The sequence below is a fragment of the Pristiophorus japonicus genome, chromosome 14 (assembly GCF_044704955.1).
Source record: "Pristiophorus japonicus isolate sPriJap1 chromosome 14, sPriJap1.hap1, whole genome shotgun sequence".
Lineage (NCBI taxonomy): Eukaryota > Metazoa > Chordata > Chondrichthyes > Pristiophoridae > Pristiophorus > Pristiophorus japonicus.
In genome coordinates this window covers 18,693,787-18,710,012 of record NC_091990.1, presented here as the reverse complement: position 1 = coordinate 18,710,012, position 16,226 = coordinate 18,693,787, and the positions used below count along the sequence as shown (strand labels likewise).

General features: G+C 45.0%; 1 long non-coding RNA gene across 1 annotated transcript in view; it reads right to left on the bottom strand.

Annotated features, from left to right (window-relative positions):
• LOC139279296 (uncharacterized) overlaps positions 1 to 16,226 on the bottom strand; it is a 220,653-nt gene that overhangs the window by 134,176 nt on the left and 70,251 nt on the right. The window contains exon 2 of the long non-coding RNA XR_011596437.1: positions 782 to 873. This is a non-coding gene — a long non-coding RNA (uncharacterized lncRNA). The remainder of the gene's footprint in view (positions 1 to 781; positions 874 to 16,226) is intronic.

The following is a 16,226-nucleotide window of genomic DNA, read 5'->3' as shown; positions in this document are numbered from 1 at the left end:
ACAGTGAACACGTATAACTTGACTGTACAGAAGCCCAAAGAACTGCCACATGCAATTCTCAGGAACAAGAGGAAATTGAAACTTATCTGAAGAGATATTAATCAAGTTCTCATCTCAAATTGAACTGTATCAATAAATGTACAAGCAGAGTCAGCATCAAAGAGCTTTTATATAAAACAGAGTCTCAATTATCCGGTGTTAATCAGGATTCCCCTTCGCAGGAATAGCTCATCTATTAGCTCAAACCACTTCACGTCTCAACCCTAAATTCCAGTCAGCGAATCCAAAAGAGCCCTCCATAAAATGGGCTATAACAACAATCCCAACGCTCCCCAGTTACACCAACAATTCCTGCACTCCCCAGTTACATCAACAAACCACCAACAATCTCAGCGCTCCTCTGACACAACAACAATCCCGGAGTTTCCCAGTTACACCAAGAATCCCGACCCTCACCAGTCAGTATACGTGAGTGTGTATATGCAAGCGTGTACATACACCAGCACGTGTATATACACGCGTGTGTGTATATGCCAGTGCAAGTGTGTATACGTGAATGTGGATATTTGCGAGCATGTGTATACACGAATATGTGTACATCATAGGAAAGTTCATGTGAAAGAAAACTGCCGTGTGGTGCACAAGGACCAAATGGTGATGTTTGATAGATTGGGGTCCAATATAGAAGCACTCCAACATATTCAAAGAGGTAACTGGACCAACAATCCGGAATGGCAGCTGTAGCCGATAAGTATTCATCATCCAACCAGAACACATTTACCTTTTGGTTTTTGCTGTAATTAATACAGATCCATTCTCTATTTCACTCTGCGTGGATTTCTTGACACCTCTAATTCAGTTTTGTTGTTTTACCTGCAGATAAAAAAATCACAATTAAGCGTTTGCCATTTGTCAATCCTGGAAGAAGATAGCCTCCATTTTGCTATTGGACGCAAGATCACAAACGTTCTTGACACTCGCATTTCTGATTCTACTACCAATAATGAACAACGTAAGGGGCGAAATTGCTTCACGCAGGACATGTAACAATGAATACTACGTCTTTGCAAAGTTCCTCTCTGGGTTATTTCAAAACATGTTGGTTACAAATTTCGCTGAGATTAATTTCACCCCATTACTGAAGTATATTATGGCACAGTTGCCTTCCTTCTAATTTCTCCGAATTTCTGCTGGTCTCCCCCATATCATGCACTGACTGTGTGACCAAGGATTGTGATCTTTAATTACCAACTCCCAGGCTTTCCCCAGTGCTGTTTTGCACCAGTCACAGAACAGCTCTGCCTGGCTGACTCTCCGCAATTTTCCGACCTCCCTTAAGGCAAGTATCTGGCAACTGCCAATAGCAATTCAGCAGGCCGACAACAACAACAACAACTTGCATTTATGTAGTACCTTTAACGTAGTAAAATGTTCCAAGGCGCTTCACAGGAGCGTTACCAAACAACATTTGACACTGAGTCACGTAAGGCGATATGGAGATAGGGAGCATCTTAAAGGACGAGAGATAAAGAAGATAAGAGGTTTAGGAAAAGAATAGAAACATAGAAAATAGGTGCAGGAGTAGGCCATTCAGCCCTTCAAGCCTGCACCACCATTCAATAAGATCATGGCTGATCATTCACCTCAGTACCCCTTTCCTGCTTTCTCTCCATACCCCTTGATCCCTTTAGCCGTAAGGGCCATATCTAATTCCCTCTTGAATATATCTAACGAACTGGCTTCAACAGCTCTCTGCGGTAGGGAATTCCACAGGTCAACAACTCTCTGAGTGAAGAAGTTTCTCCTCATCTCGGTCCTAAATGGCTTACCCCTTATCCTTAGACTGTGTCCCCTGGTTCTGGACTTCCCCAACATCGGGAACATTCTTCTCGCATCTAACCTGTCCCATCCCGTCAGAATTTTATAAGTTTCTATGAGATCCCCTCTCATCCTTCTAAACTCCAGTGAATAAAGACCCAGTTGATCCAGTCGCTCCTCATGTCAGTCCAGCTATCCCAGGAATCAGTCTGGTGAACCTTTGCTGTGCTCCTTCAATAGCAAGAACGTCCTTCCTCAGATTAGGAGACCAAAACTAACACAATATTCCAGGTGAGGCCTCACCAAGGCCCTGTACAACTGCAGTAAGACCTCCTTGCTCCTATACTCAAAAACCCCTAGCTATAAAGGCCAACTTACCATTTGCCTTCTTCACAGCCTGCTGTAACTACATGCCAACTTTCAATGACTGATGAACCATGACACCCAGGTCTCGTTGCACCTCCCTTTTTCCTAATCTGCCGCCATTCAGATAATGTTCTGCTTTTGTGTTTTTGCCCCCAAAGTGGATAACCTCACATTTAACTACATTATACTGCATCTGCCATGCATTTGTCCATTCACCTAAGCTGTCCAAATCACTCTGCAGCCTCTAAACGTCCTCCTCACAGCTCACATCGCCACCCAGTTTAGTGTCATCTGCAAAATTGGAGATATTATACTCAATTCCTTCATCCAAATCATTAATAGAAACATAGAGAAACATAGAAAATAGGTGCAGGAGTAGGCCATTCGGCCCTTCTAGCCTGCACCGCCATTCAATTAGTTCATGGCTGAACATGCAACTTCAGTACCCCATTCCTGCTTTCTCACCATACCCCTTGATTCCCCTAGTAGTAAGGACTTCATCTAACTCATTTTTGAATATATTTAGTGAATTGGCCTCAACAACTTTCTGTGGTAGAGAATTCCACAGGTTCACCACTCTCTGGGTGAAGAAATTCCTCCTCATCTCGGTCCTAAATGGCTTCCCCCTTATCCTTAGACTGTGTCCCTTGGTTCTGGACTTCCCCAACATTGGGAACATTCTTCCTGCATCTAACCTGTCTAACCCAGTCAGAATTTTAAACGTTTCTATGAGGTCCCCTCTCATTCTTCTGAACTCCAGTGAATACAAGCCCAGTTGATCCAGTCTTTCTTGATAGGTCAGTCCCGCCATCCCGGGAATCAGTCTGGTGAACCTTCGCTGCACTCCCTCAATAGCAAGAATGTCCTTCCTCAGGTTAGGAGACCAAAACTGTACACAATACTCCAAGTGTGGCCTCACCACGGCCCTGTACAATTGTAGCAACACCTCCCTGCCCCTGTACTCAAATCCCCTCGCTATGAAGGCCAACATGCCATTTGCTTTCTTAACCGCCTGCTGTACCTGCATGCCAACCTTCAATGACTGATGTACCATGACACCCAGGTCTCGTTGCACCTCCCCTTTTCCTAATCTGTCACCATTCAGATAATAGTCTATCTCTCTGTTTTTACCACCAAAGTGGATAACCTCACATTTATCCACATTATACTTCATCTGCCATGCATTTGCCCACTCACCTAACCTATCCAAGTCGCTCTGCAGCCTCATAGCATCCTCCTCGCAGCTCACACTGCCACCCAACTTAGTGTCATCCGCACTATATTGTAAATAGCTGGAGTCCCAGCACTGAGCCCTGCAGCACCCCACTAGTCACTGCCTGCCATTCTGAAAAGGACCCGTTTACCCTGATTCTCTGCTTCCTGTCTGCAAACCAGTTCTCTATCCACGTCAGTACATTACCCCCATACCACGTGCTTTAATTTTGCACACCAATCTCTTGTGTGGAACCTTGTCAAAATCCTTTTGAAAGTCCAAATACACCACATCCACTGGTTCTCCCTGATCCACTCTACGAGTTACATCCTCAAAAAATTCCGGAAGATTTGTCAAGCATGATTTCCCTTTCATAAATCCATGCTGACTTGGACCGATCCTGTCACTGCTTTCCAAATGTGCTGTTATTTCATCTTTAATAATTGATTCCAACATTTTCCCCACTACCAATGTCAGGCTAACCAGTCTATAATTACCCGTTTTCTCTCTCACTCCTTTCTTAAAAAGTGGTGTTACATTAGCTACCCTCCAGTCCATAGGAACTGATCCAGAGTTGATAGACTGTTGGAAAATGATCACCAATGCATCCATTATTTCTGGGGCCACTTCCTTAATACTCTGGGATCCAGACTATCAGGCCCCTGGGATTTATCGGCCTTCAATCCCATCAATTTCCCCAACACAATTTCCTGCCTAATAAGGATATCCTTCAGTTCCTCCTTTTCACTAGACCCAGAGCTTGGGCCCTAGGCAGCAGAATGCATGACCGCCAATGGTGGAGCGATGAAAATCAGGGATGCGCAAGAGGCCAGAATTGGTCAAGCATCTCAGTATTGCGTGGTTCAATGATATAGACCATCGTAATGCCAATTGACACTTTCTACACTATCATTAGGGCCCATACTAAGCATATCCTGAGGAATGCATGATACACCATTATATCGCACCTATTAGAGCTGTAATGCCCTTCAGATATTCCATTCTTACATTTTCCCCAGGCCCAGGTAAGAGATAAAGGGCCTACTTGCAAGATGATCTCAGATAAACACTTAAAGCAGAGGTAGAAAGCAGGACAATGGGATTCGTTTGGGATGCTCTCGCAAAAGAACAGCCCAGATGTGGTGGGCCAAATGGCTTCCTTCTGCAGTATAAATGTCTGTAGATTATGATCCTCACACCAACCATTCAATAGATACTTAAATGTTTTTTTAGGGAGGTGGGGGTACTGGATTTCAGTAGCACGTGATCCATGTACACATGTTTCCGACATGTATCCCCTATCATCCCATTCCTGCCAGTCACACAAACCAACCTGGGAGGTAAAGAGCAGAGCTCAGCAATGTGAACACTCAATTTGTGCTTTGCTGCGAAAAAAAGTGTATGGGTGCGTCGAAATTCCAGAGCTCAGGGCTCAGATGGCCGAAGGCACGGCCGCCAGTGGTGTTGTGAAGGGGATGGGAGATGCACAAGAGACCAGAGTTAAGGGTACACAGACTTCACGGAGGGGTGTAGGGCTGGAGGAGGTTACAGAGATCGGGAGAGGCCATGGAGGGATAGAGAGGAGTAAGGCCAGGGAGGGATTTGAACAAATGGATGATAAATTTAAAATGGAGGCGTTGTTGGACCGGGAGCCAATAGAGGTCTCAAAGAAGAACGGGGAGTTCCCTGGAATCCCGATCAAAATTCTTCAACAAACATTACCAAAAACACCTTAACTGTTCATTCACTTCACTGCTGTTCGTCAAAACTTGCTGTGTGCAAAATGCTGCATTTGCCGGTCTAGCAATAGTAACTGCACTTCCTAAAGTAATTATTTGCTTGACGCGGTCCGAGACGTTTCTGAGAGTCATGATAAGGCCCTAAATACATAGAGGTCTTTCGATGGTCTCAATTTATCTTGAAATGAACAAATAATTGATATAATTTTTACCATAACAGGATGTTGCCACTTGACCAGACGGCCTGCTCCACAGGCTGCACTTAATGGTGTGTCTTAAATGAAAAGATCAATAAAGGTGACTTGCTACCTTCTACCACAAGACATTAGCCCAGAGATTTTCACTGAGGTAAGATTTCTTAGCCAGTTCCCTCTCCGCAAAGAACTCATCGAGCAAAAGCTCACAAGGACAAATGGTTTAGAATATTCAAACTACAACTGACATCTTCAGCCTCGTGTCCAAAGATGTTTTAAAGAAAACTTGGTGCCTTTTCACACTGGCCAGAGTTTCCCATGTGCAGAGTGAGTGACCACCTGGGCTGATTAGAAGCAGATAGTCTAGTTTTGATGGCTGCCCAAGAATTTTGAGAAACAAAAAAAAACAAAGGGGCAAATTGGCTTTTAAAATGGTGCCGATTCAAAACTAAATTTTGTCTCCCATAACAAAGGGTGGGTGAGGATTCTGCCATTTTTGCTTGATTAGCTTTGTGCAGATGATAACACAGAACCTTCCCTCAGGGTGGACTCAACCGCCCTTTGGCAGGCGTAGAGTCCGCAGGTCTCGGGAGAGTGAGCCACGAAGCAGGAAACCGTTGTTTCGCAAGCATACAGGTTCCTTCAGCCGGGACGGTGAGCCTTGGGGTGCTGTGCGCTTGTCGGTGATTTCCAGGTGTTGAGAACGATCTGATGCTGAGACAGCACTGTGATGGAAGCACACTGAATCCACCAACCAAAGGAGCTCAGCCTGCCTGCGGACAATCGGCAGACCCAGGGAGGACCTAGCCTCGCCACAGCTCACCAAACACGAGTTTGCATTTTATGCTGCATGGCAATTGGTGGCACTTCTAAATGTAAAAGTGGCTCTCTCAAGAGGGCAGGTTTTTTCTTATTCATTCTCAGGATATGGGCGTCGCTGCAAGGCCGGCATGTATTGCCCTTAAAATGGGGATGGTGGTCCTCCTTCTTGAATCGCTCACAGAGGTTCTCCCACAGTGACGTTAGGGAGGGAGTTCCAGGATTATGACCCAGAGACGATGAAGGGACGGGTGATAGATGGCCAAGCCGTGACAGTGTACGAGTTGGAGGGGGAACTTGGAGGTAGTGCCTGCTGCCCTTGTCCTTTGAGGTGGGGGAGGTCGCAGATTTGGAAGGCATGGCCGAAGAAGCCTTGGCGAGTTGCTGCAGTGCGTCTTGTAGATGGTGCACACTGCAGCCACGGTCGCTGGTGGTGGAGGGAGTGAATGTTTAAGGTGGTGGATGGGCTGCTGATCAAGCGGACAGCTTTGTCCTGGATGGCGTTGAGCTTCTTGGGTGTTGGTGGAGCTGCACTCATCCAGGCAAGTATTCCATCACACTCTTGACTTGTGCCTTGGACGCGATGGAAAGGTTTTGGGGAGTCAGGAGATGAGCCACTCACTACAGAACGTCCAGTCTCTGACCTGCTTTAGTCCCCCACGTCACTTATGTGGCTGGTCCAGTTGAGTTGTTGGTCAATGGCGACCATCAATGTTGATCGTCTGCATAGGTCGCTTTCACCTGTAGTCACCCTGCCGTCGGAGAGGGGGAATCAATTTGAAGCTGAACTGGAAACAGAAGAGAACACAGCAGGGGCAGTAATGCCCGTGGACACAAAGGTCACTTCATTCATGAAGCAGATCTCAGTGTCACAGCTCAGTGATGGGCTGTCACTCATCAAATGAGCCATTGTAATCCGTCCATGGTACCACATGCTCAGCTGCAGCTCCCAATATTTCTCCACCGTCGCACTGATCAACGGATGTTTATCTATTCCGCAACAATGACGGTCTTCGAAACATTGTCTGATGGCGGGGGCGGGCGAGGTTAAAAATAAGTGCGTGGGCTTGTTCTATATTTTTTCATCTCTCTTTCTCGGTTCGGAAAAGCAACTGGCTCTGGGTTTCAGAGAGACAAGAGGGAGGGAGAAAAAAATAGCTAACTGTTCTGTCGGCAATCTGTCCGACGTGTCAAACCGTGGAAGTGGAAGTGAGACACCAAAAATGGCATTTCACGACGCCCATTCACCTCCCCACCACTGCGGCCCACGCAAGTCAGAGTCCGTGGGCGAGGAGCTAAATTTAGCCGCCGTCTGCAATATTTAGCCTTTATCGCAATGACAAAGAAAACCCCAGGATGTGGTTGAGGGTAGGAAGTGGATGAGAGAAGTGCGCGCTCTCACTTTTGACGTCACGGCCCCCGCAAGAAACAAGGGCGCCTTCTAACTGGTCATTTTTTTTGTTAACACTTGCAACGTTCAACAACAATACACTGCAGATATATAGAGTCTTTAATGTAGTAGAAACGTCCCAAGGTGCTTCACAGGAGTGCTATCGGACACAATTTGACACAGAGCCACATAAAGAGATATTAGGAGAGGTGATCAAAAGAGGTAGGTTTTAAGGAGCGATTTAAAGGAGGAGAGGTAGAGACGCGGAGAGGTTTAGGAAGGGAGTTCCAGAGCTTAGGGCCTGTGCAGCTGAAGGCACAGTTGCCAATGGTGGAGAGATGAAAATCGGGGAAGCACAAGAGGACAGGATTGGAGGAACGCAGAGATTTCAGAGGTTTGTAGGGCTAGAGGAGGTTACAGCGATATTGAGGGGTGGGTCAATAGAGGGATTTGAATGCAAGCATCAGAATACTACAATTGAGGTGCTGTGTTCACTTACTTACGGATCTGGAAGCACATTCAGCCCATCTTAATTCCCGATCCAGAAAGATTCCACAGTACCCACATTGCTAGATATAATTGCATACAGTCTGCACGATAAAACAACATATGTACAGACTCAAATTTCCTTTCTCTTTACAGATGCTAACAGAATCCTTGCCTACTTCCAGCATTTTCTGCTTTTTTCCTAGATTTCCAGTACTCAGTGAATTTTGTTTCACATATTATGGACTAGATTTTCTGCCATTTATAACCAACAGATGGAAAATCTAATCGATGATATGTTATCATTAGCAAACGTTTCTCATGCAAAGGTAAAGATTATTTTCTGAGTGGCTCGGAGTCTGATTTTGCCTTCAATAAACTTATTTTGAATGGAAAATGATCTCTGTGACGTCCTTGCAGTAACTGCCTACACTCCTATGAAACTGCCCTTATCAAGGAACATCTCAACCACTACTGAAATCACCCATCATGTGTCACACGAAGTGAAATTAAAGAATCAAAACATGAACGCCACATCAATAAATTACCATTAATTTATGCGTGCCACTGTAACACTTCAAAAACTTTGGGAAGACTTGGGTTAAAATACAATATGCAGGACGATTGCTTTGCACTGCTCTGTCTGGCTTATAGCATTCGTCCTGTACAATATTTAGCCCTCAACCAACATTACTAAAACAGATTCTCTGGTCATTGTCTCATTGTTGTTTGTGGAAGCTTGCGGTGTGCAAATCGGCTCCAGGTTTCCGACATTACAACAGTAACCACACTTCAAAAATGCTTCATTAAGAAATATGAGGGCCGGTTAGCATAAGAAAAAGGAGCAGGAGTGGGCCACTCGGCCCCTCGAGCCTGCTCCGCCATTCAATGAGATCATGCCTGATCTTCTACCTCAACTCTACTTTCCTGCACTATCCCCATATCCCTTGATTCTCTTAATAGCCTATGCTTGTATTCCCTTGAGTATAGAAGATTATGGGATGATCCAATTGAGGTGATTAAAATGGTTAAAGGAATTGACAGAAAAAGAAAGATTTGGATTTCTATAGCGCCTTTCACAACCACCAGATGTCTCAAAGTGCTTTACAGCCAGTGAAGTACTTTTGGAGTATAGGAAATGGGGCAGCCAATTTGTGCACAGCAAGCTCCCACAAACAACAATGTGATAATGACCAGATAATCTGTTTTGTGATGTTGATTGAGGGATAAATATTGTCCACAACACCAGGGATAACTCCCCTGCTCTTCTTCGAAATAGTGCTGTGGGATTATTTACGTCCACCTGAGAGGTTAGACGGGGCCTCAGTTTAACGCCTCATTCGAAAGACGGCACCTCCGACTGCGCAGCACTCCCTCAACACTACACTGGAGCATCAGGCTATATTTCTGTGCTCAAGTCCCTGGAGTGGGACTGAACCCCCAACATTCTAAGAACATAAGAAATAGGAGCAGGAGTAGGCCACATGGCCCCTCGAGCCTGCTCCACCATTTAAAACGATCATGGACTCTGTTATATATGTGGACTTGTATTTACTCTGTACAGCCACCAGAGGGCTCATCCCCTGGAGTCCCAAGGGATCCCATAATCCCTTGGGAGCACAGGTATTTAAGGAGGCTTCACAGGTTGGAGAAGCACTCTGGAGACCTGCAATAAAAGGCTAAAGTCACACTTTACTTTGAGCTCACAGTGTTCAGTCTGACTCTTTCTCCATACACAACAGACTCAGGTCTACTTCCCTGCTCGCTCCCCATAACCCCTTATCCCCTCATCGTTTAAGAAACTGTCTATTTCTGTCTAAAATTTATTCAATATCCCAGCTTCCACAGCTCTCTGAGGCAGCGAATTCCACAGATTTACAACCCTCAGAGAATAAATTTCTCTTCATCTCAGTTTTAAATGGGCAACCCCTTATTCTAAGATCCCTCTAGTTCTGGTCTCCCGCATCTGAGGAAACTTCCTCTCTGCATCCACCTTGTCGAGCCGCCTCATAATCTTATACGTTTCAATAAGATCACCTCTCATTCTTCTGAATTCCAATGAGTAGAGGCCCAACCTACTCAACCTTTCCTCATAAGTCAACCCCCTCATCTCTGGAATCAACCTAGTGAACCTTCTCTGAACTGCCTCCAAAGCAAGTATATCCTTTCTTAAATATGGAAACCAAAACTGCACGCAGTATTTCAGGTGTGGCCTCACCAATACCCTGCATAGCTGTGGCAAGACTTCCCTGCTTTTATACTCCATCCCCTTTGCAATAAAGGCCATGATTGCATTGGCCTCCCTGAACACCTGCTGTACCTGCATACTATCCTTTTGTGTTTCATGCACAAGTACCCCCAGGTCCCGCTGTACTGCAGCACTTCGCAATCTTTCTCCATTTAAATAATAACTTGACCCAATAATTCTGACCCAGAAGCGAGTCAGAAGGATGAATAGAGAGAAAGTATTTCCTCAGGGTGGAGGAATCCAGAACAAGGGAGGCATAGCCTTACAATTCGAGCTAAGCCTTTCAGGGGTGATGTCAGGAAGCACTTCTTCACACAAAGGGGCAGTGGAAATATAGAACTCTCCCCAAAAAGCTGTTGAGGCTGGGAGTCAATTGATAATTTCAAAACTGAGATTGATAGATCTTTGTTAGGCAAAAGGTTATGGAACCAAGGTGGATTGATGGAGTTGAGATATAGATACTAATTGAATGGCAGAACAGGCTCAAGGGGCTGAATGGCCTCCTCCTTTCCTATGTTCCTATAAGTACTTTTGGAGTATAGTCACTGTTGTAAAGCAGGAAATACGGCAGACAGTTTGAGCACAGCTAGCTCCCACAAACAGCAATGAGATAAATGCATTACCGATGTTGGTTGACATCCATGTGCAGATGTTGGATGAGGACAACGATCATAGCTCCTCCTCCGTGACGCCTTCCCACTGTCAAGTAGCTTGCGACACTCACCAATGTGCTTGTGTTCAACAGAGGGGAATAATGTGCACGGCTATGGGGAAAGAGCAGGGGGAGTGGGACTAATTGGACAGCTCTATCAAAGAGCACGATGGCCCGAATGACCTCCTACTGTGCGGTATGAATTAATTCGTTGACACTCACCATCTGGGCTCATACATGAAGAATGGTCACTTGAGCGAGTTAACAGGGGCTGCTAGCACCCAAGGAACATTGCCGGAGCAAGAATAAGCGCTTTCAGGAGAGGAGGGAGGCGCAAATTAAAATAAAGTGATTCAAGAAGAAGGAAAAGACAATATTTGGGGAAGCAGTGCTCTGGGCTGTGGGCGAGTTATCCTTGCAATTGAATACATTTATAACACTGCTGCACACTGCACATGTGAGCAATTCTTTCCCACCGTGTCTTACACTGGCCGACTGTGTTGGAAGATTATGATCTCAGAAGAGCCTGAATCAATTCTTCTAAACGGTAAACATATTTGATCATGGTTGAATCATTTAAGATAGTGAAGTAAAGCTGGCAGTCACAGACAGAGTGACTAACGATCGGGCCGGGACAGAGGCATTCGTCATGCTCAGGACTGGCTATCAGATGGAATACTGAGAAATGGCAAGGTGCAAAACACAAGCAGCACACAGCGGGTAAAAGCTAGCAGTTCACAGCAGTAACACGTGTGCTGCAGTTCAGGCCCATCTGTGAACTGCAAGTGTCAGCTCCCTTACGCACAGCACAGGAAATACATATATGGTATCAACTAAAGTTGACTTACGCTGAGCCTGTGTCGGGCAAGCGGCAAGTCCTGAAGGCAGGAGATGTCAAATGCAGGAAACAATATCCAATCACGGCAGAGGAACCAGTCCTGAGGAGTCAGGACAAGGTGTGATTGAGAAGATGGATGTTGCTTTTTGTATCTTCGCGCTCTTCCCTTGGAGAGTGGTCTGAAGGGACTTGAGCACGAAATCGAGGCTGGCGCTCCCCGTACAGCGCTGAGGGAGTGCTGCACTGTCGGAGGTGCTGTCTTTCGGATGAGATGTTAAACCGAGGCCCCGTCGGCCTTCTCAGGTCGGCATAAAAGATCCCGTGGCAATATTTTGAAGAAGAGTAAGGGAGTTCTCCCTGATGTCCTGGCCAATATTTATCCCTCAACCAAATACCTAAAACAGATGTTCTGGTCATTAATCTCATTGCTGTTTATGGGACCCTGCTGTGCACAAATTGGCCACCGCGTTTCCTACATTACAGCACTTCAAAAAGTACTTCATTTGCTGTAAAGCACTTTGGGATGTCCTGAGGTCACGAAAGGCGCTATATAAATGCAAGACTTGATTTGCAGGATGTTTAACACACTGACAGGCTGCAACGTGAACAATCATAGAAAAGTATGGCACAGAAAGAGGCCAATCAGCCCATCGTGACTGCACCAGCCAAAATAGAGCTATCCAGCCGAATCCCACTTTCCAGCTCTTTGGTCCATAGCTTTGTAGGTTACAGCGCTTCCAATGCATATCCAAGCACTTTTTAAATGTGGTGAGGGTTTCTGCCTCTACCACCCTTTCAGGCAGTGAGTTCCAGATCCCCACTGGGTGAAAAAAGTTCTCCTCAACTCCCCTCTGATCCTTCTACCAATTACTTTAAATCTGTGGCCTCTGGTTATTGACCCCTCTGCTAAAGGAAATAGGTCCGTCCTGTCCACTCTATCCCGGTCCCTCATAATTTTATACACCTCAATTAAGTCTCCCCTCAGCCTCCTCTGCTCCAAATAAAACAACCCCAGCCGATCCAATCTTTCCTCATAGCTAAAATTCTCCAGTCCTGGCAGCATCCTCGTAAATCTCCTCTGTACCCTCTCTCGTGCAATCACGTCTTTCCTGTAATGTGGTGACCAGAACTATATGCAGTATTCTAGCTGTGGCCTAACTATAACCTTCCTGCTCATGTATTCCATGCCTCGGCTAATAAAGGAAAGAAGCCTATATGCCCTGCTTAGCCACCTTATCTGTCCTTAATACTGTCCTTCATAATTATTTCCAATAATTTGCCCACCACCGAGGTTAGGCTGACTGGCCTGTAATTACTTGGGCTATTCCTTTCTCCTTTTTTAAACAACGGTACAACTTTAGCAGTCCTCCAGTCCTCTGGCACCATGCCTGCAGCCAGAGGATTGGAAAATGATAGTCAGAGCCTTCGCTATTTTCTCCCTTGATTCTCTTAACAGCCTGGGATATATTTCATCTAGGTCTGGCGATTTATCTACTTTCAAAGATGCTAAACCCCTTAATATTTCCTCTCTCGCTATGTTTATCTCATCTAATATTTAACACTCCTCCTCCTTAACTATAATGTCTGCATCGTTCCTCTCTTCTGTGAAGACAGACACAAAGTATTCATTAAGAACCATGCCCACATCTTCCGCCTCCACACACAGATTACGTTTTTGGTCTCTAACAGGCAATACTCTTTACTTAGTTATCCTCTTGCTCTTTATGTATTTATAAAACATCTTGGGATTTTCTTTGATTTTATTTGCCAATATCTTCTCATGCCCTCTCTTTGCTTCTATGGCCATGAGCATCTTTATACCAACTGATCGGGTGGTTAGTCCTGTACGCCGGGACGGTTTTATGGGCTCCGTCAACCCATCGGACACAAGTATCCCGCTGGATGCCAATCCAGAGTTCTGAGCCAGAGTTCCGGTCTTCACTCTGTCTGAAGTGGGGTTCGAACCCAACACCTTTCCTGTCTCAGAGGCAAGAATGCTTCCCCTAAATCAAAAGCTTCCTCCTGAGGAGCTGGGAGCCAATTGTAAACAAATCTCAGGCAGTAGTTGGATAAAAATAACAACGTGGTTTTCAAACTTTCCAGTCTGAGGGAACCCTCTGCAAATATTGGCATGCTCCCAGAGATTAAAACACTCACACAATCCCAGAGGTCCAATGCAAATACTCGCATAATCATGGGAACTCCCTGCAAATGTTCTCACAATTGCAGGGATCCATTGCAAATACACACATAATACCAGGAATCCCAACCAATACTATCACACTCCCAAGGACCCCCTTCCAATATTGACACATTCCCAGGGACCCCTGCAAACAATCGCACATTTCCAGTGTAATTACACACTCTCACCAGTAGTGATGCTGCATCACCTCCACGAGGAAAGTGTAGAATTGTAACGTGACAGGTTTACATTATAAATGTACAGCGAGGAATTTATAATGGAAAATGTTGACAGGGAGCGGATGCAGATACAAGAGATTTTATATTTTACACACTCATGCACTGAGGAAGCACTTCAAGCACTTTCGTTCCCATTTAAGCTATGCGTAATGCATGTAACATTTACTTTTATCAGGTCGTCAGAGGCTCTTGACTGGCTCTAACCACTGTATCGCACAGTTGCCAAACTTAAAAACAAGGCCCTGCTATAATGGGAAGGTAAGCATTAAGCCACAAGCTTACCTTATACCAACAGCTGTCATCACTCACAGATTAAGACCTCCCTTCCTCACACTTTGTCGTGACAGAACCATGAAACATTGTTTTATAATTGTTACATAAAAAGAAAGACTTGAATTTATATAGTGCCTTTCACAACTACTGGACGTCTCAAAGGGCTTTACAGCCAATGAAGTACTTTTTGAAGTATAGTCACTGTTGTAATGTAGGAAATGTGGCAATCAATTTGTGCACAGCAAGCTCCCACAAACAGCAATGTGATAATGACCAGATAATCTGTTTTTTTTGTTATGCTGATTGAGGGATAAATATTGGCCAGGACACCGGGGATAACTCCCTTGCTCTTCTTCAAAATAGGGCCATGGGATTTTGTACGTCCACTTGAGAGAGCAGATGGTGTCTCAGTTTAACGTCGAATCTGAAAGACGGCACCTCCGAAGTGCAGCACTCCCTCAGCACTGCACTGGGAGTGTCAGCCTAGATTTTTTTGTGCTTAAGTCCCTGGAGTGCTACCCACTGAGCCACAGCTGACATAAAGGGTTTGAGTTGTGAGGAACGATTAATGAAAGTCTGCACTCTAGATCGAAAGTGTACCATGTGATATCAGTAACAAACAGGTTGGTGCAAAATTATCTAGAATTCCTCTGATATCTTAACAAAGATGTTAGCCTGGTCCTTTTAAATGTTGTTAAAATACTTTTCAGAGAAAATGTATCCGAGTGCATCAGTATCACACAGCATTAACCTCAAGGCAGTTAAGGGATAGGACCCCCTCAAGGTATGTGAGAGATTAAATGGGAAGGGCAAGGTGAACCCAAAATATTACTTTAGTTGTAATAGGAAGAGAACCGAAGTATAAGTTAGTGAAAGAATTAGAAGTTTAAAACCAATAGCAGATCGTGTGCTTGCTAAGTCAGAAAATAGACTAAAGTGTGACATCAGAAGTGTGACAGGGAACATGTGACAGGAACTAAATGCTTTTTAAGCAAGACCATTAACATCAAGAATCAATCTTCCATGGTGTTGCACACAGGGAGTTGAGGAAAAGTGTCGTGTTCAGGTTGAGGAGAGGTTAGAGGCTGGTGGAAAACTCAAATAAGTACACAGGTGTCATTTCGTCCCCATTCTGAATGCACAGACTCAGTTCTTCGTGTTACACTTCCATTATAAATTTCTCTGACCACATTAATAATGGGAACTGCCTATCTAGCCTTGTCGCACTGTAATTCAATCCTCGTCGGTAATGATGCTGTAGCGCCTCCACCAGCAGGAGGGTGTCATTACAGTGTGACACGTTAACATAGGAAGTCTCCATTATAAACGAGAGCATAGAAGCTTACAATGGAACAGGTGACTGGAAGTACATGCAAACATAAGGGGGTAGAAATTAGACCTTGCTGCATCCGTTTCCCCAACGTCCTGTGCCCCAAGGATGCCTGAAAAACATCCGAACAGAAATTGGGACAAGTCATTTTCCCAGTTGTCCAGGGCATTAGACCCGTTGTGCATTCTAATTTACACACACACACGTGCAAAGTATATACACACGTGCAGAGTATACACACACGTGCAGAGTATACACACATGTGCAGCATATATACACATGTGCAGCATATACACACACGTGCAGCATATACACACACGTGCAGCATATACACACATGTGCAGAGTATACACACACGTGCAATACGCATGTAGTGTAAAACAGGGGAGCTGTCACATGGCTACATTTCCACCTGACCACCTCTGATATCATGCAAAAC